General features: G+C 39.3%; 1 protein-coding gene and 1 long non-coding RNA gene across 18 annotated transcripts in view; one reads left to right on the top strand and one right to left on the bottom strand.

Annotated features, from left to right (window-relative positions):
* Positions 1-24,029, bottom strand: part of MBNL1 (muscleblind like splicing regulator 1) — a 195,100-nt gene that overhangs the window by 126,567 nt on the left and 44,504 nt on the right. The gene's annotated exons all lie outside the window — the stretch shown is intronic.
* LOC120314678 lies at positions 13,223-21,503 on the top strand. Its single transcript, XR_005558499.1, has 3 exons — positions 13,223-13,274; positions 13,644-13,725; positions 16,127-21,503. It is a non-coding gene; the product is annotated as an uncharacterized LOC120314678 (long non-coding RNA).

The raw sequence follows: 24,029 nt of genomic DNA on the forward strand, positions 1-24,029 counted from the left end.
GATAAAAAAATCTGGAAGCTTCTGAGACCAATCTAAATATTGGTTACAATGAAGAAGGGTCATCTTATAATTATAAAAAGAAACAAGCTTTCTAACAGTAGCTATATAAGGTGTATTCACAATTGTATGTAAAGTGAGCAATTTAATAATATATGAGATATGGTTCCAACCTCTGTATCCGAGCATACACAAGCTTGATGTTCATAAGGAAACCAGTGTATCGGTTTTCATCAGAAGGATAATGTATCAATTTGCACCAGGGAGAAAAGGGGTGTTGTCTTACCTGAACGCCTTTTTTCAGTACAGAGATGGAGAATCCACCAATGGGTTTAGATGTGTTCCTGCCCAATCAGATCAAGTCAGCCAAAGTTGCCACACCTCTCCTGGGCCAGAAGGTCCCAGTCTTGACGAAGGCGAAACCATGACTGACAGCAAGACGTGTTGGCTCATAAATGTAAAAAAGCTAGGCCTAATACCCTACTAGGGTGGGAGTAGATTCTCCATCTCCGTGCTGAGAAAAGGCGTTCAGGTAAGACAACGCCCCTTCTCCAGCACTGGAGATGGAGAATCCACCAATGGGACATACCAAAGCTAAATTGTCCCTAAAGGAGGGAATCAGACCTGCCCAGTGAGGCACTTTGGGATATTATCTGTTGCAGAACCCTCCTGCCAAAGGACGCCTCCGCCGAGGCGAACCTGTCGATTTGTAATGCCTAATGAAGGGTGACGGAGAGGACCATGTGGCCACTCTGCAAACGTCTTCAATGGATGCTTGAGTAGCCCAGGCTGTAGAAGTAGTCGCACTACCGGTGGAATGGGCCATGATGTGCCCTGGAACCAGCACTGAATCCACCCTATACGCCTCCGCAATACAAGCCCTGATCCACCTGCCAATCGTGGAGGATGACACTTTCCTACCCTGGAAGGAGGATGATATGAAATGAAAAGGGCTTCAGTAGAGCGGAAGACAGCTGTCTGCGAGATATAATAACGAAGTGCTCTGCAGACGTCCAGCAGATGCCACTGCCGTTCTAGATCATGTGAGGGATTAGGACGGAAATCTGGTAACACAATTTCCTGAGTCCTGTGAAATAAGGAATTTACTTTTGGAACAAAGGTTGGATCAAGACGAAGGACCACTCGGTCATGGTGAAAGATACACAAATCATCTCTAGTGGAGAGAGCGGCTAGTTCAGAAATCCATCACGCGGAAGTGATAGCCACCAAAAAGGCTACCTTGAGTGATAAGAATCTCAACTTACATGTTTTGAGGGGTTCAAAGGGCAGATTGGTAAGAGCCCGTAATACCCTCGGTAATTCCCAGGAGGGATATCTGTGGACTACAGGAGGCTTGGTGTTGGTAGCAATCAAAGTTGATGTAGAAGGCTCGGGACCAAGATGGGCCGTGGAAGTGGCCTTTCGGAGCAAGGGAACAAAATGAGACGGATTAAAGAGACCCGTAAAGGATGGCATTTCAGGAGGGTCTTCCTCCTGGTCCGACATCGGAATCCCCACGTCCGCATCATACTCACGAAAGGATGAACCCTCAGAGTAAGAAGATTGTGAAGATGAAGTAGGTGCACCATATACCTCTGTCGTTGGCTGGTGAATCGGTGGACGAGAAACCGAGGTAGCCCTAGGTACCTGAGATCTAGCCTGAAAGGCGTGCTCTACCGCCTGAGCAATCAACTCATTTAGATGGTCCTCCGTGGGCAGAGGAACAGGCTCTGGTAGTCTGAGTCCAGCCGCTGTGGGGGTAAAAGTGGCTTCTGGGGCGGACTGCAGAGCCCGCTGAGCCACAGGCTGCAAGATGTGTTCTCGATGAGATGAATCACCCAGTAGAGTGGTAGAGACTGTGTCTCCTGTTGACCAGATTCCCAGAGGGAAAGTGGAGGGTCCCAGTGGTAAATCAAATGAAGGAACTTCAGCCTGAGTGGCTTCAGTCCTGGTCTCTTCTTGGGCTTTAGAGAATACCCTCTCTAATGGCCGGTGTCTCCTACTGGCCTGTTTTTCATCCTTTTTAGATGTTTTTCCTGCAGATCTAGCCTTGGCTTTAGCCTTGGCCGAAATCTTACCTGCCGCCTCTTGGAAGATTTCTGTCATTTTGAGGCTGATGAGAGAGGTGAAAATCCCTTCTTGGAAGAGCCAGATTCTTCCATCCTCGTGGATTATCACAGAAACACGATTGGGTACTCCTGGTATCCAGAGGCAGCTGTTTGTCTACTCTGGATAAGCACAGGAGCATGATAGGGTACTCCTGAAATCCAGAGACAGCTGTTATTGTCTACTTGGATAATCACAGATGCACGAAAGGGTACACCTGGTATCCAAGGACAGTTAATTTGTGGATAGCACAGGTGCATGCTAGGGTACACCTGGTATCCAAAGATTGCCAATTAGTGGATAACACAGATGCACAATGGGGTACACCTGGTATCCAGGGACTACTAATTTATGGATAACACAGGTGCAAGATAGGGTACACCTGGTATCCAAGGACTGCTGATTTATGGTTAACACAGGTGCACGATAGGGTACACCTGATAACCAATGACTATTAATTTGTAGATAACTCAGGTGCATGATGAGGTACACCCGGTATTCAGAAACTACCAATTAATGGATAACACAGGTGCACAATAGGGTACACCTGGAATCCAGAAATTTTGTGGGTAAACCCAGATGCACGAAAAGATACACCTGGAATTCAGTGCTGCTATACATGGAGAATCAAGGACCTACTGTGTGTGTAAATAATATTGAGTGTATATGAGGAGACACCAGTTCAAATTCTGCTAGAAGGAAAGTGTTACTAAGAATAACTGTTTTGAAAAAGGATTCAGTGCAGGCTCCAAACAAAAAAAAACAGATAATCATGAAAAATAACTGTTAATTCTCAAAATGGCAGATTGAATATGGCGGCCGATGAGAAAATTAAACTCACTGAGACTGTTCAACAACAGAGAATGGTGTTCAGATCCACAAAACAGCGGACGCAATTCTTAACAATTATTTGGTCACCACTATGCAGCTTGAGCCTCCCTATAGGATCCAGAGAACTCCTCCAATGAGAAAATCACTAAAGAGCTTCAACGGAGCAGTCGAAGCCTCCAAAAAGCAAAAGGAGCTCGCCTGCCTCTGCTGTCCTGCTTAACCGCCTAATTGAACTGCCAGCCAGCTGATTCGATGAAAAAAACCCGGAGCAGCATGTGCTCAGCCGGCAACAAGGGCTGCAATAGGGAAGCAACGATCCCTCAGCCCCCCAGAACAGCAAGGACAGCCCATAAATAACAAGAAAAGGCCAAAAAAAACCCCAGTGTTTTAAACTGCCGATAAGCCTGCCTGCTGATTAGCATTTCCACCCCCCCCCCTTGAATCGTAACTCTTGGAGCTGCGTTCCAGACCCCAATCAGGGAAGGAAACTAAAGCAAAATAGAAAGGACAACTATAGTTGTTCCTGGAGAATTATTAAATGGAACTGAACTTAATAGGAATCCAACAGAGAAGGTTAGGGAGGATAGAAGAAAATGAAACTGAAAGACAACAAAACGCAGAAAGAGAAGCTGATCCCAGCCTCACTTTAAGGTTAAGAGGGGAAGGAAGGTGGTTGAAACAAACAGCAATCTGACTCCAGTGCTGAGCCCAGCACTGATCAGAAAACTATTTAAAATCAAGGAAAGATGGAAAATCCACCAATGGAGACTATACCTGCATAAGAGCCAAACTTGCACATCTGTTCATGGGCAAGATCAAGTCAAGACTGGGACCTTCTGGCCCAGGAGAGGCATGGCAACTTTGGCTGACTTGATCTGATTGGGCAGGAACACAGTCTAAACCCATTGGTGGATTCTCCATCTCCAGTGCTGGAGAAATATCCTGTGTGGACATGTTAAATGTAAATATATACACACACACCATACCTTGATAAATCATGTTGTTTTGAAATGAGTCTAACTAACAAGGAGGCTCCCCAAAGTTTGCTTTAACCAGAATCTAAGGCAGGGGTTCTCAACCTTGGCAACTTTAAGACTTGAGTGATAAGCTTGCTGGCTGAGGAATTCTGGGAGTTGAAGTCCACAAGTCTTAAAGTTGCCAAGGTTGAGAACCCCTTATTTAAGGGGATAAAGTTTCAAGCAAGCCTAATCCCTATTGTACTGAGGGCCCTAAATTAAACAGAGGACATTATAGATTTTAGAAAAATTTGATTAGGTGCTTTTAAGTCTAGATCTGTCCTTAAAGAAACACAGCAGGGCACCTTACAACACAGTAGATGCAGGCAATGGGAAAAATCTCAGTAATCCCTTACCCTGATCCTCTAATCTTATTTTCATGCAGAACTAACAATGTGATAGCTATCTAATGTTGGCTGATTATCCCCCAAATACATAAGCAAACACATTGTACCAGTAAAGTCACCCAATAATTTTCAGTTAAAATATACTTCGTTTATGCAGACGTGAGGTACTGCATTGCTTTAAAATCAATCACAGCATTCCCAGGCATGCATATTGACAAGTCTAATGTCTAGCCAAGCTTTTATTTCAACTTTAAGCAACATAAAAAGGACAAATAATCAACATCTGCAACAACTCTTGAGTGATTTTTTTTTCAAATCCAGATGAGTAAATTCAGGAGACTCTCTGCATGAAAGATATAAGAAAGAACAGTACTTTACCAGCTTAGTAGCAAATGACACATCTTTTCCATACCTGAAACTTTTGCCTATTGGCTCTCTGAACTGCGACCTAATTAATAGTTAGAATTGTTCTAAAGTATAAATCCTATAGTAATCAACCACATTTGATTTTCAAAATGCCGATAATTATCCCAAACCTGCCTTGTATCTGATTCCATTTCTTTCTGTAATTCAGATGGGAAGGCCTATAAATGTGCTTCTTAAACAAATCTATGTTCTATTACAAGAGAAAGATTGCAACTATATCCCACTAAAAGTAATGCACAGTGTTAACATCTGCATGTTACCAAACAGACTCTGATTTATATCTAAACTGGAGGAGCTAGTCCAGGCAGTCACCAGGAATCAACATTGACTTGAAGCACCCGAAAAAAAAAAAAGTAGTAGATGAAGCAATGGGTTTGTATCTAGAAAATGCAGATTCAGGTTTCATTCTTATTAAAAAGTCACTATGTGAGTCGGCTGAACTTGGATGAAGAATAACAGATCCAACTCAAATCAAGGAGGAATTTTTTGACTGAGAAAGCTCAGTCTGATTTCTGGAGTCATGGCATTCTTTCACTAGAAGTTTTCAAGAAAAGAGTCAATAGCCATTTGCTGGAATGATATGAGGATTCCTAGGATTCCTGATGATTGGATTAGAAGAACCTCCAAGGTTCCTTCCAATCCTTTGTGTCTATAAGTCTCCAGCTATTTCTCCTCTCAGGATTTATAAGATCATATAGGGTCACTCAGCCATCCTCTATTCTCATTTATTTTATATTAACAAGGATAGTGCTGTCTCTTCTAAGTCCATTCAATAGTGCAGTCTTTTACAAGCCCACTCAGAAATGTACCACAGCCAGTTCAACCACATGTTTTTACCCAGCCATATAAGCATTAAATAATATTATTATGGGTATAAAAACTAAGCATAAATATATGTGAGTCCTGAGTATTTTTAATTTTTTTAAAGTACCAATTTAACTAATAGAATATTTGTTATAATACTTTACTCTATAGCCATACAATATATTGTCCAACTTTTTAAACAATGAAGATAGCAATATACTATATATCTGCAGATATTGTTTATCACGCTACATTTGTAGCTATAGAAGCAGTTAAATCCTATGAACTGGGACATTATGTTTATTTTTAACTAACATCCATACCGTGCAGCTTCAATGACTCTCCAACTAATTTTATCCACAGTCAAACTTGATTTTGAAGGAAACAAATATTTGCGCTATAAACTTAACTCATAATATCATGTGTAACACAAATCACTACATAGCAGAAAGAGAGCCAGTTTGTTGACGTGGTTAAGAACCCACTTCTCCTATATATTAAAGAGCATATAACCGAACCTAATAGGGTTCACATTTCCTCAAAAATATCTGCATTTAAAAATCACAGCCATTTGATAGTAGGGAGTTCTCTATTCCCTAGTTCTGAAATATGCTTCTTATAAGAAATTTAAAAGAGGGCATTTTTAAAAAAATATGCTACACTTACAACAAAATGGCAAAACATGTGTTCTGAGTAAGCTGACAGCACATTTTATTTACTTTATCTTTTAGATTAATTTTTAATTTTCTTCAATATTTTCCTGCACTCATTTTTCATATAATATGTGGCGTAATTTCACAGTACATGCTTTTTATTTAGAACCATCAGCAAACTAATTTGAAAACACATATGTTGGGAAATTGTTGTCCTTCACTTCAGCTCACAAAAGCTTATGCCTTTTTACAAAATTTGTAAGTTGTAAAAGTGGTAGCAGACTCCCATTTTTTTTTAATTTTCTCTTTGTAACAATTGTCAAACTGAGTATGTTTGACATAGTCAGTTATGCTGAATTATTTGTATGCTTACCCCATTCATATTTAAAATGAAATTTTAATTAGGTTCACAATACAAAAATCTGAAGCCATGCTGGGAAAAGAGGAAATGTCAGCACAGCAAAGTACATTCCAGAAGAAAATGGAGTTAAGTTTCCCTCATCTGATTATCTTTATAAATAGTCTTGGTACATATAAAAATAAATAATTGTTGTTGTCTATCTTGAAGTAAAGTTATAGTCCTAAAAGAAGTGTATTCTGCTTACTCCAAAATAATGCTATAAATGTCAACAGAATCACTCCAAGCTAATATAGTGTGTGCACTTTCAGCTATTAAGCAAATAAAGGAAGATAACTGTGAAGTCATGATATTTTTCCCCACACTGCACACCTGTACCACAATTTCAGACTACCACTGTGTAGGAAAAGTTAGTTGCAATTTATGTCTGTAGCATAAATACTATGCATCACTGGACACTTATCAAGGCTATCTCTCATTGCAGAATTAACCTTGAGATGGAATAATATTAATGACACTTTTTATGACCATATGTTTTGCAGTCTGCCAGTCCAACTTCATTAGAATGATTTGAAATAACATATCTCTACTCTTCTGAGTCCATAGATTAGAAGGAAAAAAAATCGTCTGCAGATTTCCTTCCCTCACCAACTCTCTCTCCATAAAGTCTGATTTGTATAAGAACTGAAAGTATGCATAAGGACTAAAAAAAACAGTATCCTCTTGGTTGCATGGAGATGATCTTACTTCTTTTTAATCGTATTTATTCATTCTTAATACAGTAGCCTGAAAAATATACGTTTACAGTCCTTATTATAAATCAAACACACAATCACAATTGTGATTGTGATACCTCTATATTGGGGCATATAAGCAAGTCAAAAGCAATATTACACCTAAATAAACACTAGACTTAATGTTGCTTGTTGTATTGCCTCACTTAAAAGTTTCAAACCACTGATTTTCTATATGCCCAGAGAGAAGAGCATTTTAGTTTTTTCATAACTTTTATTTTGGTTTTATTTTAAGAAAAGCCATGGGCTTTCCAAACCAGTTTGAGACTAGGACATGAGAGAACATTTGGGACCTCCCCCCACACGCACACCTTTTGTAATGGGAGCTTTTCTTCCACTGCATGTGGAAGGTGGGAAGAATCCCAATTTGCACCCAACCTGTGGGGGCATAAACCTCAACATTAATCTAATCTACACATTTTATAACAAGTCAGGCAAGAGCTAAAAATGAATGTCTCATAGAGTCCTAGAATATTCACTATATAAAAGTATACAATCTTTAAGAATGGAAAAAATCATTCTTTTTCTCTTTCTGATTTTTGACATCCTTTCTAATTTTTTAAAGCCTTTATTTCAATAACGTGATTAAATGGAGTGTTAGATAAAATTGTTAGGGTACCTATCTGATGATGCTCATTCACCTATATGATTAATTACTTATAATAATTCTCATTTTAACCCTATTTCCTCAGGTGGGTTGAAATTTAAAGAGCTGCCAGCTCTAACAAGAAACTAAAGGATTGTTATTTAATGAGAAACTCTCACTGGACTGAATGCAACCATAAACTAATCTGTAAGGGATCAGTTTTCTACTTGGTGAGCAGATAACAGATTACAAATTAGGATAAACTGATTCTCAATTTCTGCCCATTCAGCTTTTAAAGGAATTAATCTGAATAAAACAGCAAGAAATTGGGCTTCACAAATAAATAATAGGGAAGTTACTATTATAAATTACTATTATTAATTTATCATCAAATGAGAAAAGACACAGTTTGGTTTGGTAGAATGTAAATGATTTTTAAGTCACTTGTTTGTGAGATGGGTGTGTTATAAACTTGATAAGTAAATAAATACAATTTTAACTTTAAAAGAAGCAAGAAGCAAGTTATTTTGCTTGATTTTCTGGATTAGTACAGAGCTGTCATAAACACTGTACAAAACAAATCCCATTAAGGTCAATAGTGCTTACTCCCAGGAAGTTGAATGATTCCAACAAACAGAAAAGTAAAATTAGGCATGTTTCTTCTGCAATGCATTCTTGTGATTAAAATATTTAACTTTCTCCTTCAAAATTTACAGTGTTATAATAATGGCAGACTTAACTCCAGCATAAAACAAGCCAGATCAGGGATGAGATGGCATGGCAAACAATGCTGCCCAAAAGGACCTCCAAATCAGATTCACACTAGGGAAGTGGAGAGCCATAAAGATAATCAGGAATATCATTTCTAAAAATAGGATGACCTGCCTATACATGAATAGGTCAACAATCTTTGGACAGAGTGAGGAGGAAAGTGTAGTAGCAGCTAGTAATTTATCAAAATTTACTGAAAGCAAATATTTTTTCTTCTAATACTGATTTAATCAGATAAATGAAAAATCAAAAATGAAATAGTATATATGTCTCTATACATATTTAGTAACTTTTGTGGCAAGTCTAACTCCTCAAAGAAAACAAAAATAGTTTATTCATGTAGACACAGTTGTATGTTATTTCAAATGTCTTTGAAAACTCAAGAATATGTCCAGTTTTTATATTTAAATGCAAAGCAGGACACACATTTCCTTAGAAGTAAGAAACTGAAAAATGTACTTTTATCTCACATTAAGTTAAACTTGGACAAAAACAATTTTTAAATAAAAGCATAATATTTTGCCAATGAAATGAAATAAAATCTTGAGGTAGAGCCAGTCCTAGCTCAGTGCTAAAGATTACTTCAACATGTGACTAAATTCCTGAAAGGGGCGTTGTCTTACCTGAACATCTTTTCTCAGCATAATGATGAAGACTCCACGAATGGGTTTTGACTGTCTTCCTGCCCAATTAGACTAAGTCTGACAAAGTAGCCACACCTCCTGTTGTGCCCTCCATTTCCCAGACACGATGAAGGTGAAGCTATGACAATAGTCTGATGTATTGGTTTCCCTACCCCTAGCACTGGCCCTGACAGACCTAAAAGAGGGTGGGAGTGGAGTCTTCATCATCATGCTGAGAAAAGGCATTCAGGAAAGACAATGCCCCTTCTCCAGTATGAGGATGGAGACTCCACAAATGGGACATACCAAAGCTACCCTGTCCCTATGGGGGAGAGTCAGTCTGGGCCTGTGTCCCACTTGATGGCACCACTTGCTGGAGTACCCTCCAGCCAAATGATGCCTCCGTGGAGGCAAATTTGTCCAGTTTGTAATGTCTCACGAATGGGGAAGGCGAGGACCAGGTTGCCACTCTACAAATATCCCCAATGGATGCCTGTGATGCCATGCTGCTGATGTTGCCACATTAAGGGTGGAGTGAGAGGTGATATGATCTGGTCCTGGCAGGGAGTGTGCCTGGTATGCTCTTGCAATGCAGGCCCTGATCCACCTGCCAATCGTTGAAGATGAGACCTTCTCTCCTATGGAAGAAGGCTGAAAGGAGATAAATAGTGCCTCTGACTTACGGTAGGCTGAAGTCCGTTTGAGCTATTGCCGCAATGCTCTTCAAACATCCAAGGTGTGCCATTGGCGTTCTAGCCCGTGGGCTGGATGAGGACAAAAGTTTGGAAGAATCACCTCCTGTGATCTGTGGAACAATGAATTTACCTTCGGTACGAAGGAGGGGTCCAGTCAAAGGACTACCCTATCGCTGTGAAAAACACATAGGTCTTCTCTGGCAGAGAGAGAGGCCAGCTCTGAGATGCATCTGGCCAACGTGATGGCTATGAGGAAGGCTACTTTCATTATTAAGAACTGAATTGAACATGACTTAATGGGCTCGAACGGTGGTGAGGTTACAGCTTGCAGGACCCGTGAGAGCTCCCACGAGGCATACCGATGAACCACAGATGGCCTGGTGTTGTTTATGCCCTTGATGAAGGATTGCCCCATAGGGTACTGAGCCAATGGTGTCAAATTGTCACATGTGAGTACCGTGGAGAGAGCTGCCACCTGCCTTCGGATGGTGTTGGGAGTCAAGCCCTTTAGTCCCTCCAGAAAATACGAAGGGTTCCGGGTATGGTGATGGTCAAAGCTCGAGGTGGTTCCTTGTGCACCAGTTGCAGTTCTTCCAGGAGGAGTCGTAGATTCTGTTGGTTGAGGGGCGCCTAGCGGCTTGGATCATGGAGATAACGCCCGCCGGATAGGATTCTCGTGTCAGGAGACGCCATTCAAGTGCCAGGCGGTTAACTGGAGCCATTGAGGGTCCAGATGCTGGAGGACCCCCAGCTGAGTGGCACGTGATCTGAGGGGATCCTCCATTGTGGAGAGACTGAAAGGCTCACGAAGTCGGCAAACCACTGACGTCTTGGCCAGTGTGGAGCAATTAATATCACCTCAGCCCGTTCCTGTATTATTTTCCGGATGATCGCCGGGAGCAGAGGGAGAGGAGGGAAGGCATACAGTAGGCCCTCGGGCCATGGGCTGCGTAGAGCATTTGCTTGTTCTGCCCCTGGAGAAGGGAACCTGGAGAAGAACTTTGGCAGTTGTGCATTCGAAGGGGAGGTGAACAGGTCCAACACTGGGGGACTGAACTTCTCTGAAATCTCCCTGAACAGGTCAGGATGCAGGCGCCACTCTGAGTGGTCCACTATTGTTCTGCTCAGGGAATCCGCCTGATGATTCGCCTCCCCCGAAATGTGTTCTGCTTTGATGGAGGAGAGGTTGGATTCTGCCCAGGAATTCAGTAGTTGGGCCTCAGACATGAGGACTCTGGACCGAGTGCCTCCCTGTCGATTCACATGGGCCTTTGCTGCTACATTGTCTGTGAGTATCAGGACATGTTGTCCCCTCACCCTGTTGCCAAAATTGCATAGTGCTAGGTGTATGGCTCTGAGCTCTAGCCAGATTATGTTGTGCTTGAGGTCCACATGAGACCATCGGCCCTGAGCTAACTGTGACCCTAGGTGGGCCCCCCAGCCGAACAGACTGGCATCCGTCGTTAGGATAAGTCTATCTGGTTCCTTGAACAATGAACCCTTGGTCATTGCCGGGGAGGTCCACCACTGAAGGGACTACAGGGCTGAGGCCGGAACAGTTACCTTCCTGTCAGAGGGACTGGTACCCTGTCTCTGAAAGGGGAATAGAAACCACTGCAGATGTCTGGAGTGTGACCTAGCCCATGGCACAATCCCCATGCAGGATACCATTTTCCCACAGTGTGACGAGTGTGACTTTCCACTCTCTGGATATCCGTCTGACCAGAGTTTGGATATTGTCTCGATGATCTGGTGACAGATAGACCCTGCAGCAATTGGTTTCTATGATCGCCCCTAGGTAATAATAATAATAGTAGTAAAGTTGGAAGGGACCTTGGAGGTCATCTAGTCCAACCCCCTGCTCAGACAGGAAACCCTACACCATTTCGGACAAGTGGCTGTCCAGTCTCTTCTTAAAAACTTCCAGTGTTGGAGCATTTACTGCTTCTGGAGGAAAGCTGTTCCACTGATTAATTGTTCTCACTGTCAGGAAGTTTCTCCTTAGTTCTAGGTTGCTTCTCTCCTTGATTAGTTTCCACCCGTTGCTTCTTGTCCTGCCTTCAGGTGCTTTGGAAAATAGCTTAATTCCCTCTTCTTTATGGCAGCCCCTGAGATATTGGAATACTGCTATCATGTCCCCCCTTGTCCTTCTCTTCGTTAAACTAGACATACCCAATTCTAGCAACCGTTCCTTATATGTTTTAGCCTCCAGTCCCCTAATCATCTTTGTTGCTCTTCTCTGTACTCTTTCTAGAGTCTCAACATCTTTTTTACATCGTGGTGACCAAAACTGGATGCAGTATTCCAAGTGTGGCCTTACCAAGGCATTGAAGAGTAGTATTAATACTTCACGTGATCTTGATTCTATCCCTCTGTTAATGCAGCCTAGCACTGTGTTAGCCTTTTTGGCAGCTGCAGCACACTGCTGGCTCATATTTAGGTGATTGTCTACTAGGACTCCGAGGTCCCTCTCATAGTTATTACTATTGAGCATGGTGCCACCTATGCTGTACTTGTGCATTTGGTTTTTCTTGCCTAAATGTAGAACCTTGCTTTTTTCACCATTGAATTTCATTTTGTTAGTCAGTGCCCAGTGTTCAAGTCTGTCCAGATCCTTCTGTATCTTAAGCCTGTCTTCTGGAGTGTTGGCTATTCCTGCCAGCTTGGTGTCGTCTTAAGTGGGCGATCAGGACTGCCAATATCTTTGTGAACAACAAACATATCTATGATTTATATTGTACTTACCGTCAAGATATTTCATGCTTTTAACAAATCAATTTCACAACATAAATGGTAAAATGAGTCCAATTATTTTATTAAAATAATAATGTAGGCTGACCTAGATAAGGTTACAACACAGAAAACATTGCAAACAATAGCTTGGGAAACATATTCAGAAAAGTAATTCTTCAGTTCAGAAGAAAAGCACCAGCCCAATTTCACTCATAACTTAAAGCAAGATCATAGATTGAAAGAAGATACTGAAATCTGAGCATATGTTTCAAAATGCCTTTAATGTACTCTAAGGTTTGAACTGGAGAAGAGCCTATTCACTGGAGAAGAGCCTAATGCTGGGAAAGATTGAGGGCAATAGAAGAAGGGGACGACAGAGAATGAGATGGCTGGATGGAGTCACTGAAGCAGTAGGTGTGAATTTAAATGGACTCCAGAAGATGGTAGAGGACAGGAAGACCTGGAGGAATGTTGTCCATGGGGTCGCGATGGATTGGACACGACTTCGCAATTAACAACAACAACAACAACAAGGTTTGAACAACACACACAGTCAAGTAACTAAAGGTTTTATACCAGCATTCCCCCAACTTTAATTTTGGAAATGTTGTTTTGTTTTGTATTGTATTTTGGCTTTGCTAAAACTATGCCTAGCATAAACTATGTCTATTTGGTCAGACAATTGTGTTAAGTCCAGAAAGCAGAACATTTCAATATTTAGGTTGAGTGTATTATTTGAACTTGGCCAAAATCTATTATCACTTGGATTAGATAATTATTTTTGTTCTAGGATTTATAACATGATTCATAGGATATATCCCACATTAAAATTTAAATTACAAACAACTTGAGAATCTAAAGTGATTCTTGGTATTAAGTGTATTTATTTTATTTATTACACAGGTTTATTGAATGTCCTACTCCAACATAATCTAGGTGTCTTCCTATTAAAAAAAAAGCCAGAACAATAAAAAAGAAGCAGAAGGTACGTGACTAGAAATATCATATAAAACAATAAAAATAAAGTTTACAAAGGGTCATCCTATTACCCTGCCCGAAGGTTTGGGAGAACAGCCAAGTTTTCACTACCTTTGGAAACATCAAATATATATTTTCATCCCTTGGTTAGATGTCCTATTTAGAAATCTTATCTAATTAATCTTAATTCATTATCTTGAGGACATTACATTCCATCTCTAACTTGGAACATCAGACACAAAATATACCATGCATCTGTGCACACAGCAATCCAGAACTCTGGTAGCAGAGCATTCCACATCCTGTGGAAATCTCTATATGCAGTCCAACAAGAAATCTGGCAGTACATACAAATGCTGTGGGAAAGGCTATGTTAGATGGACTGCATCAGGGCAGAGCTGTTCTGCCCCAAGCACATGGCCTGAGGATATTCTGATAAAATAATTTCCAGGCAGAGCTTCAACAATCAGTCTATCCAGAATTCAATTGCTCTCACTAAAGGAAACTTTTTGCTGATTTATTTAGTGTAAGGAAAAATGTGCTGCATATTTGGCTGTTGTCCACCTATATGACTAACTGATTTGGCTTAAGTGTTGTGTATTTGAAATTCAGGACAAATTAAAAATAGGACTATTTCTCTGGGATTATGTTACAGATATCAACTTTGCTGTTTGGCACTCTTTGGAATTCTCATATCAGTATAAATAAGTGTGGCCACCACAAAGTATACTGGGATATTTACTGCTTGTAAACAAGATGTACTTCTAATCACGCAAGTCTTACCCCTCTCCTCCAGATTTGATAATTATGCTCCCATTTCTATAATTTAAAAAGCTTATAACTTTTTAAAAAAATAGTTAATAAATCAAATTCCTGCAAAGTTTGAGTCAGGCAGATTTTCAGCATAGAAGAATGACAATTTTAATAAATTGTTATTATATAGCACTGTTTGTGGTTCTCTGTGTTTATGTACACATACACAGGACATTCACTGTGGCAGTGAAGTAAAGGGATTGCACAGTCACAAGTATGTGGAGACAGCTTGGACTGCCATTCAAACCAGCTACTATGTCCTGGAAAAGATATAGCTGCTTTACCAATCTTAACAGAAGTGCTTCTTTCATATATATGCTGTGTAACACTTCTTTCAAATGTTTTGCAGAAACCTAGTAAATAGTCAGCAAGAGTAGTAGTACACAATTATAAATCTGTGTCTAATACTATGATACATTGAAAATTATATTACCTTAGCAAGGCATTAAGTAAACAAGTACTTTCTGACCTGGATCTTCTTTATTCTTACTGTTCTTCTCTCTTTTTGCAGAGAGCAGAGACAGATATTACTTTGTAAATGACATTAAATCTCTTAGAGGTTTCAGTTATACTTTCTGTTTATTTCAATTAACTAAGAAGTACAATCCAAGGTGACTTGGATTGATGCTGGAGAGCGCACATGTCCTCATGGTTTGGAGTCACAATCTGGACCAGTGTTTTTCAAATTTGGCAACTTTTAAGATGTGTTCACTTCAACTCCAGGGATTCCTCAGCCACCATGTTAAGAAGTCCACGTATCTTTAACTTGGCAGGCTTGAAAACACAGGTCTAGAACCTAGGCATGAAATGCATGTAAGTTGTTCTTTTCTTCTTCCTGTTATTACAAAGAAGAGGCATGGACCTCCATGCCGCCTAGTTAAGTCACCAGAACAAATTAAAATTAAGATTATGGTTCAATTATATCTAAGAGGTTTCTTTACATATGTTCACTAGGAAACTAGCTCTACTAAAATCAATAAACACAGTAGTGATTAGGCTATTCATTGGAGTATCTGTTATATATCAACTGCTTCAAAGAAAATGAGATTTATTAGGAAACAAATACACTGGAAAACATTGGATTTTTTTAAACATCTCATATAAATCAGAAATGCATGGATTGCAGGTTTTAGCTTAGTTTTTCTTAATTTCAGGCATGAGCAAAAAAAAGAGAGACAAACAGGCAAAATTTGATCATACAAAAATATAAAAATCCTCTAAAATGGAAGGTCTAATATACTACTCCAACTATTTTTTAAGTAGCTTTGGTCCAAGAAGTACTTAAAGAATAATATGGAACCAAATGTTTACTTTGAGTAGGCTCAAGGGCTCTTTTCACTTGTCAATTTGAAACAGAAAAGTTCATACTTGAATTCAATCCTAAACCTTGACAGTTATTTGGCTAGCATAAACTCAGCCTTTGTAATGTTTTTCCTTAATGAGATAAACCCTGAACATTTATGAGCCATAGGCTCATTTCACGGTTGCAGATGGGGAGAGTAAAGGAAAAGACAGAGCTTAGGCTTCTTCTGTATTTAAGATGGAGGAAGCTGATCCACTACATCTCACAATGTTATCTTTATTGTTTTTAATAGATTTATGATGGAAAAGAATCTGAAATACGCCAATAAAGAGCAACAGGCAGAGATATCAGTCCCTACTCACCAGGGCTTATTGTGATTTATGGAATGTAGCTGTCAATATAATTAATATTCATTGGCTTCTGAATAATTCAAGCTATGATGAACGTGGTCGGTGTTCTTTTAACTGTTTACTAATGTATGTGGTTCTTAGAAAAAAATCCATGAAACATATTTTTTCTTTCTAATATTTTGCCAGTTTTCCTGGCAATTCACAACAACTTTAACCCTATTAAGGCCCCAAATATGCTATCGATTTCTATGAATTTGCTGGTAATGATGTGATTGTGTACTGTGTACTTGTGTACTGTGGAACAGCCTTTCTATGAAAATCAGACTGACTCCCTTTTTGCTACTATTTTGTCAACTACTAAAGATCAATCTGTTTCAGAGAGCCTTGCCCTGATTTTATTTGAAATTGTCATCTTTTTTTATTTTCTTTCTATTCTTGCAGTGGACTTATACTTTTGTTCTTGAATAAGGATTTGTTTTATACAGTTTTTTTCCATGTGTGCCACTAAGAGTTGTTTTCTCTTGTGGTGGCACAGAAAATATGTTTAGTAAGTGAATGAATACATGATTTTGGTGATAATTTTAGAAAAGCCTTGATGTATGCCCAAGCCTGAGTGTACATCACCCACCAACCTACAATCACAAGTTATCTATCCCTGATGTAAACCAGATCACTGGCATTATCATCCATATCACAAATAAGAGAATTAAAGTTTCAAATAGAGTGATTCAGCTATGAAGCTTCCATATAGGTAAGATTCCCTGCATTGTATCAATTGTATATTCAGAATTAGATCAAAATTAAAGTTAATGGCTGGGTAGCAAGAGACTTCAATGCAAATACACACCTAAGCAGGGTTGCCCATTACTACTCTTATAAGCAATAACATTGTCATTAAGCATCTTTTGATCAAATGATAATATTCAGGACATCATAATTAAAAATATAAAGTATCACCTCTCACTAGTCCACCTATTCTATAACTAGCAAAAGTGAGCAACATCTCAGGAGATGTTTTTCAAATGAATCTGGAGCCATCTTCATTCAAAATATTGGCTGGTCAACCTGTGATCAATACTCTCTCATATAAATGCACACCTATCTATCGTGCAGAACAGAAATTCCTATGATTTCCTTCCTATATTAAATATAGTGATACCTATTAGCATTGTCCAACTCTGAAATCAGCACAACTAATAAATAGTTCTGCAATTTGAGAGTCCCACTCAGAAAGTGTAAAATATTCTAAAAATAGCAAAAGGATATTGAGATATAGCTGTCTCATAATTCAAATGTACCTTCTAAGCAAGAGTTAGAAGCACATTTTGCTTTAGAGCTTGTTCACTTTTGTAAGCCTACAGAGATTTCAAAAGGTTTCTTTAATGCATATTGTTTAATAAACTTGTCATAGTTTTGTTTTCATAGGGACAGGATTTTTTGTTAATTCATTTGCTTATTTTACTTAAATCCAAGTAACATAAATAAAGCAACATTTTCACTGTTCTTTCTAAAATGAAAGGGTAAATTTTAGGCACAGTTTTTTATTTGTTATGTTGTCATGCATTCCATTAAATATATTTAACAGATTAATATATTTTCCTACTTGAGTGTTAGCACAATAAATACAATTCAAGAAAATGACTCATCACTAAACTTTTTTTCATGATATGGAATATATAATTTATTATCATTATCGAGTAAAGTCAGATCTACTTCAAAAGAGTCTAATTTTCTTTAAGTAACAGATGCATTTACAGGAAAAATGTGCTAAATAGTTTTCATTTAACATAAAAAAAACATTTACAAAAAAACATAGCGTGAGTGTTGTACTTTACAGATATAGACTGTATTAATATAGATTAAAAAATCCCAATTATTCTTAATAGTAAACAACACAGATTAAATCATTATTTGGCATCAAATTTTGAATCTGACATAGCATTAACTTGGATGCACACCCTATATTTTAACTAATAACTTTTAAATTAGCCTATAGCCAATTGCTCTTCTGCCTTTAAAAATATGTAAGAAAACTGGGCTATTGCTGAATATGACCACTTGGCTGGACAGGATTTCTCATGTTTCACCTATTTTGAGATAGCTGCAGTGGCTGCCAATCCATTTCCAAGGCCAATGTAAAGTGCTGTTCTTAGTCTTTAAGCAGCATGGTGTGATTATCTCAGGCAAAATGTTCTCCTATCCTGATTGTGTGAATTTATGTGAACCATCCAGGATCATGTATTAGCCTGATATACATTTTTTTATAATTAAAAAAAGTAATTTTTACTGAACTCAGGTGATTCTACTAGGTATGCCCAGTGCACTCATACATTTCATGATTATTTTAGTAATCCTAACCTAACCTAAACTTGAGATTTCATATAAGAATTTTGAAACTGGCTTTGTTTTAAGAGATCCTGAAATTATTTTAAGACATATTTAAGACATATTGAGACCTTTGCAAAAGTGTTAATCTCTTCTTCCTGCTTTTGTTATTTACTTTATTTATTATTCTTGTGTTTGTGTGTTTATCAATCAGGATTTGATATGTCATCATCTGGTACAAAATCTGTTCCATTTGAATCTGCTGGAGCCTTTCAAACGTGTTTGCTAAAATAGCATAGAAATAACTTTCTTCTCTAAATAAGTTATGTACTTATCTGGTGACCTCTGTATCTTCCTGTATATGACACTTTTCATTGTAAAAGACAGTAATCTACTTGGATATATTTATTAATACAGACTTCTACCTAGATTTCCATAAGGGATAGGGGGAACAGAAAGATCAACAATTTCCTCAACTGAGAACAAGAGGATATTGATAGCCAAAGATTACCAGTGAATTCATGTCATTGTCTTGAAAGGAACAATGCTTAAATTAGATAAAACTTCAGCCCTCCTCAGGCATTCTGCATTAATGGGCTCTGTCTAAGTCAAATATTCCTTAAATTCAACTCAAATAACCCCTTCTTCTATAAACATGTACATGTTCAAAATAAAAACAAAAGACCCTGGTTCACTAAAAATTTCACTTGTACAAGCAGTTACACTGAAAGTATAAATATCCATGAGAGAAAGATATTATTTGTATCACATTGCCAATGGAGTTGGTTTACCTGGAACACTAAGTACAGTGGACACATAATTGCCAAGCTGGATGAAATCTAATCTAACCTCATGCAAAGCAGGAAATCCACATCAGTGTTACTGATAGGGGGCCACCCAGATTCCACTTAAAAGCCTCTATTGAAGGAAAATCACAACTAGTCAGACAGCATTTGAAAACATACACATTTAAATAGCTATTACTATCAGGAATATCTTCCTAAATTTAGTCAAAGTCCCTATTCCTTTAATTTACTGAATTACTTCTAATTGATGGTACAAGAAAAAACAAATTTGCATGCTTATCACACCTTCATCAAATTTATTAGATTAACTATCCTGTCATATCTTAATTATTGTTTGTCCAAACTTAAGGTACAAACTGTTTCAACCTTTGAAATCTACTCACAATATTTTCCACAACATTAAGTATTTTGTAATTTAATTCAGCAGCCATTTATCTGTTCAAAATAGTAACCCTTTACAAACCAGACCATTAAAAGTTAATTTGAGAGTTGCTTACAATAATATCAAGTTTCTATGAACAACAAATACTTGAGCTATTATATTTTTTTAGGCCTAGCAGGGAGACAATCACATTTGACTGGCATCTGCTATGCTCTGATGTACAAAAATAAAGTAAAATAATTCACCTTCAAACTGAATTATAAAAAATGTAACTGAATGGCTTATTACAAATATCCTCATCTTAGAGAACATAAGTATGCTAACATTTTGATTAGAGAGTTTCAGCTTTGAGTAAACTATATGATTTTTTATACACTTTCATTTCTAGTTCTAAAGCAGGGATCCCTGACCACCAGGCAATCAGCACCAGTCCAGGGATCACCAGGAACTGGGCCGCGCATGCAAGTGAAGCTCCATCCATGCACACATGGGATCCAGGCAGCACATGAAACCATGCCCCTCGCCAGTATACAGAAAAACCACCTGGGACCAGTCCTTGGTGCCCAAAACGTTGGGGGCCGCTATTCTAAAGCATCTAAAATTGACCATTTATCCTGTAATACTAATTATTAGTATGATTATCAGAATCATGGAAATAGCTTGAAATACATTCATAGTCCATAGCTAAATATTCATTTAAACATTATGTAGCCACACCAAAGAAGAATCTGGCTGGCATATTTATTAAAACCAAATGAACAAATAAATCAATCATAAAATTGAGATTTAAAAGTGCTATAGTGCACACACTCTAAGATAAAAAATATTCCATTTCAAATTACTGAGCCAAAAACAATTAATGACAAGAAGCAATGGTCTGGGTTAATCAACTCCTGTGGGAACATAAAAATATCCTCATCTTGGAGAACATCAGTATGCTAACATCTTGATTAAAGAGATTCAGATTGAAGGACATCAGGCTTGAGGCTACCTGGATCTCTCCATGGCATTTCCTCCCCCCCCCAAAAAAACCCCATGATTATTCTTATGATTATTTCATAATAATCATTGAAGGATGAATTCTAATTTTGTAATATAATTTGAAAAAAGTTATCTACAATACCCAAGTACTATTTATTATTTTTAGCAAGCTTTTCTATTGTTTGTCTGTAACTTGAGATGCAGATATATACTTAGGGCTGTGCATGCTTTGAAAATTATTCAGATATACTTTAAACCTCATAAAATAACAGCATCTCTGCTATTTATTAAAGCAATCCAACAATTTTTCAGATAACCTTCTGGGAAAAACTTACTTAAATGAATATAGTCTTTAAAACAGTGGTATCTTTTTTCAGGCCTGAGTGGAACCAGAAAACCAGCTTCCTTAATAAATAATAGAAAGATATCAGATTTGTGCAAGAACTCAAATACTTATTTAAATTATTTTTGAAACAGGCAAAGCTCTAGAGTACTTGTTGCATTTTATTGGGGGGGGGAGACAGAAGAATATTCTATATCTAATGCTCTGATTAAGCAAGAAAGTGAAAGTAACTAAATAAAAATATTAAATCTGAAAATATTTGGGGATTATATCTGCAGTATGTTGAGAACATTGTAATTAGCAATGAAGAGCCTTCTCAAAGGCCTTGCAATCAAAACAAGGTATGGACGTTATTTCAACATGTTTCTTGAGCACAATACTGATCTTTACATCCATGTATCCTCATGTTTGCGTAACACAGCAGCTAACACACATCATTTGTTTGATATTTGTGCCATATGTTCTGGCTTATTCTGGATTTATTTATTATATGTGTGTGTGTGTGTGTGTGTGTGTGTGTGTGTGTGTGTGTGTAGGTCTTTGGTTGTTCGGGTTTTCTCCCGCGTAAAATTGGATTTTACGCGGGAGAAAACCCGAACAACCAAAGACCTACATACAAATACTCGCGAAAACCTCAGAAAACATATATATATCCTTAATAGTTATAAAAATACGAATCCCGGGCATATTGTTCAATGATGCAATCTTCGATCTCATGCGTTAGGACATTATTTGCACGTATAGACACGCACTGTAACACCAGGAGGGCTAAGCAGAGGGAGCGTGCACATCTTTATCAAGTGTGTAGGTGGAATGGCTATCCAACTAGCTTCATTCGGAGATACAGCAAACGTCAAGAACCCCGCAGGACACCGAATGATCCAAGGACAATGGCCCAAACAACAATACCGTATGTCCAGGGAGTATCGGAAGCAACAGCGCGCATATTGGCACCTTATAATATTAAAGTTGCTCACCGGCCGGATCAAACACTCCGGATGAAAGTCATGCGCCCTAAAGAGCCATTGCCGAAGCGGTCGTATACAGAGTGCATTGCAAAGACTGCCAATGTAATTATACGGGGGAGAGAGCCAAACGAATAAAAACTAGGATACATGAACATAAATTGGCTGTCAGAAGGCAGGAGCAATACTCTCAAATATGGACGCACATGATTAATACCGGACATTCCTTTGATTTCAAGGAGGCAGAAGCCATTGCCCAGGATGCCTCCAAAGGAGGACGCTTACTAAAGGAGGCCTGGTTCTCCAACACAGACTCCATCAACCGATGTATAGAACTGCCCTCGGCGTACCAGGCACTAAGAGTGCAGGAGGAGCATGTCAGGAGACGGATGTCGATTGTCAGAGGCGAAACCAGGACTGGTGGGGGGGGTATTCACCACATGACTAGACATAGGGAGGATCCCATAGACACATCACAGGTGGGGACAGATGAGGGAACATTAGGGTCACAGACAGGTAAGGGTAGTAAAGGAAGAGGAGGGGGATATGATGGGGGATTGCAAGGAAAGGGGGATCAGGGAAGACTCTGGGGAACAGCGGAATTGATCGTATGGCCCAGAATACGGGGGAGGGGTATGCCCGACCCCAGGGGATTGATCAAAAGAGAAGGGGGGAGAGAAAAGAACAGAAAAGATGAGGCACGTAAGATTGGAAGCATATTCACGGATGGAGAGGGGATATTTGAGAAGGGAGTAAGAATGGAGGAGAATAGCCAGGAACATCAGGTAGAGCTGCAGATTAGAGGGGGGAGGAAATAGGAGAGGGTGGGGTGGATAGGAAGGGAGAAGGGCAGGCAGGAATAATAGGCAGGACAGCAGTTTGGGGGGGGGAAGTTTGGGAAGGAGAATCCAACAGGAATGCAGGTTGGTAGATGGGAACAGTACGTAGGACAGCAGGTAAGGGAAGGAAGAATGCTGGAAGTAACAGCAAACAGAGCAGTGGATTGGAGAGGGGGGGAGGAAACAGGAGAGGGGGGGACTGACAGGAAAGGAGAAGGGCAGATAAGAATAGCAGGCAGGACGGCAGATTGGGGGGGAGGAAAGTTTGAGAAGGAGGGTTTAACAGGAATGGATATTGGCATGTGGGAACAGCATGTAGGACGGCAGGTCAGAGGAGGAAGAATGCTAGAAAAGAGAGGATGGACAGAAATGGATGAACAACAGGCAAGTCAGCAGATAATGGGGAGGACATTGGAGAGGGGAAGATGGACAGTGGGGGAGGAGGGTAAACAGGAACAGCAGGTAGAGCAGCGGATCAGGAAGGAAAAGATATTGAGGAAGAGAACATCAATAAGTATGGTTGATGAAAGGCAGGAGCAATATGTTAATCAACAGGTGGGAGGGTTGAAGGAAGGGGGGGAGGATGACAGGAATGGATAACAAAGGGTGCATGAATCGGCAGGCTGGGAGAGAAGGGGGTTGGAGGAGGGAGTTGAAATAGAAACCAGCAATGGTATGCAAAAACGGCAGGCAGATTATCAGCTCAATAGGATTCGGGTAGTGCCGAGTCGGAGGAGGCACCTTGCATTGGATAAGGAGGAGGGATTGGAGAGTGTGCTAATGATAACAGCGCAGGGAGGGGGAGGCAGCACAAGGATGACAAAGCAGGAAAATACAATGTTAGAGTGCAAAAAAGAGAGGGAGGAACAGGCAAGGCAGTCACAGGCAATCAGGAAGAGTGGCCCTGTCACGAGGGCACTGAGTAGGCAATTGGATCAGCAAGGGGATAAAAAGAACTTCCCACCCCCTAAGCCCCACTCTGAGGACGCTGGCAGAGGACCAGCGAAAGCTAAGTTGTTTTAATTCTTGTATATAACTGTTTTTATTGTTTTAAATGTTGTTTTAACAATAAATAACTGGAGTATACTCTTCCCGGAGATCGAAGATTGCATCATTGAAAATATATATATATATATATGTAGGTCTTTGGTTGTTCGGGTTTTCTCCCGCGTAAAATTGGAAGTGTCTTGGCAACGTTTCGACG

The sequence above is a fragment of the Crotalus tigris genome, unplaced genomic scaffold (assembly GCF_016545835.1).
Source record: "Crotalus tigris isolate CLP2741 ecotype Arizona unplaced genomic scaffold, ASM1654583v1 scf7180000018970.2248101, whole genome shotgun sequence".
Lineage (NCBI taxonomy): Eukaryota > Metazoa > Chordata > Lepidosauria > Squamata > Viperidae > Crotalus > Crotalus tigris.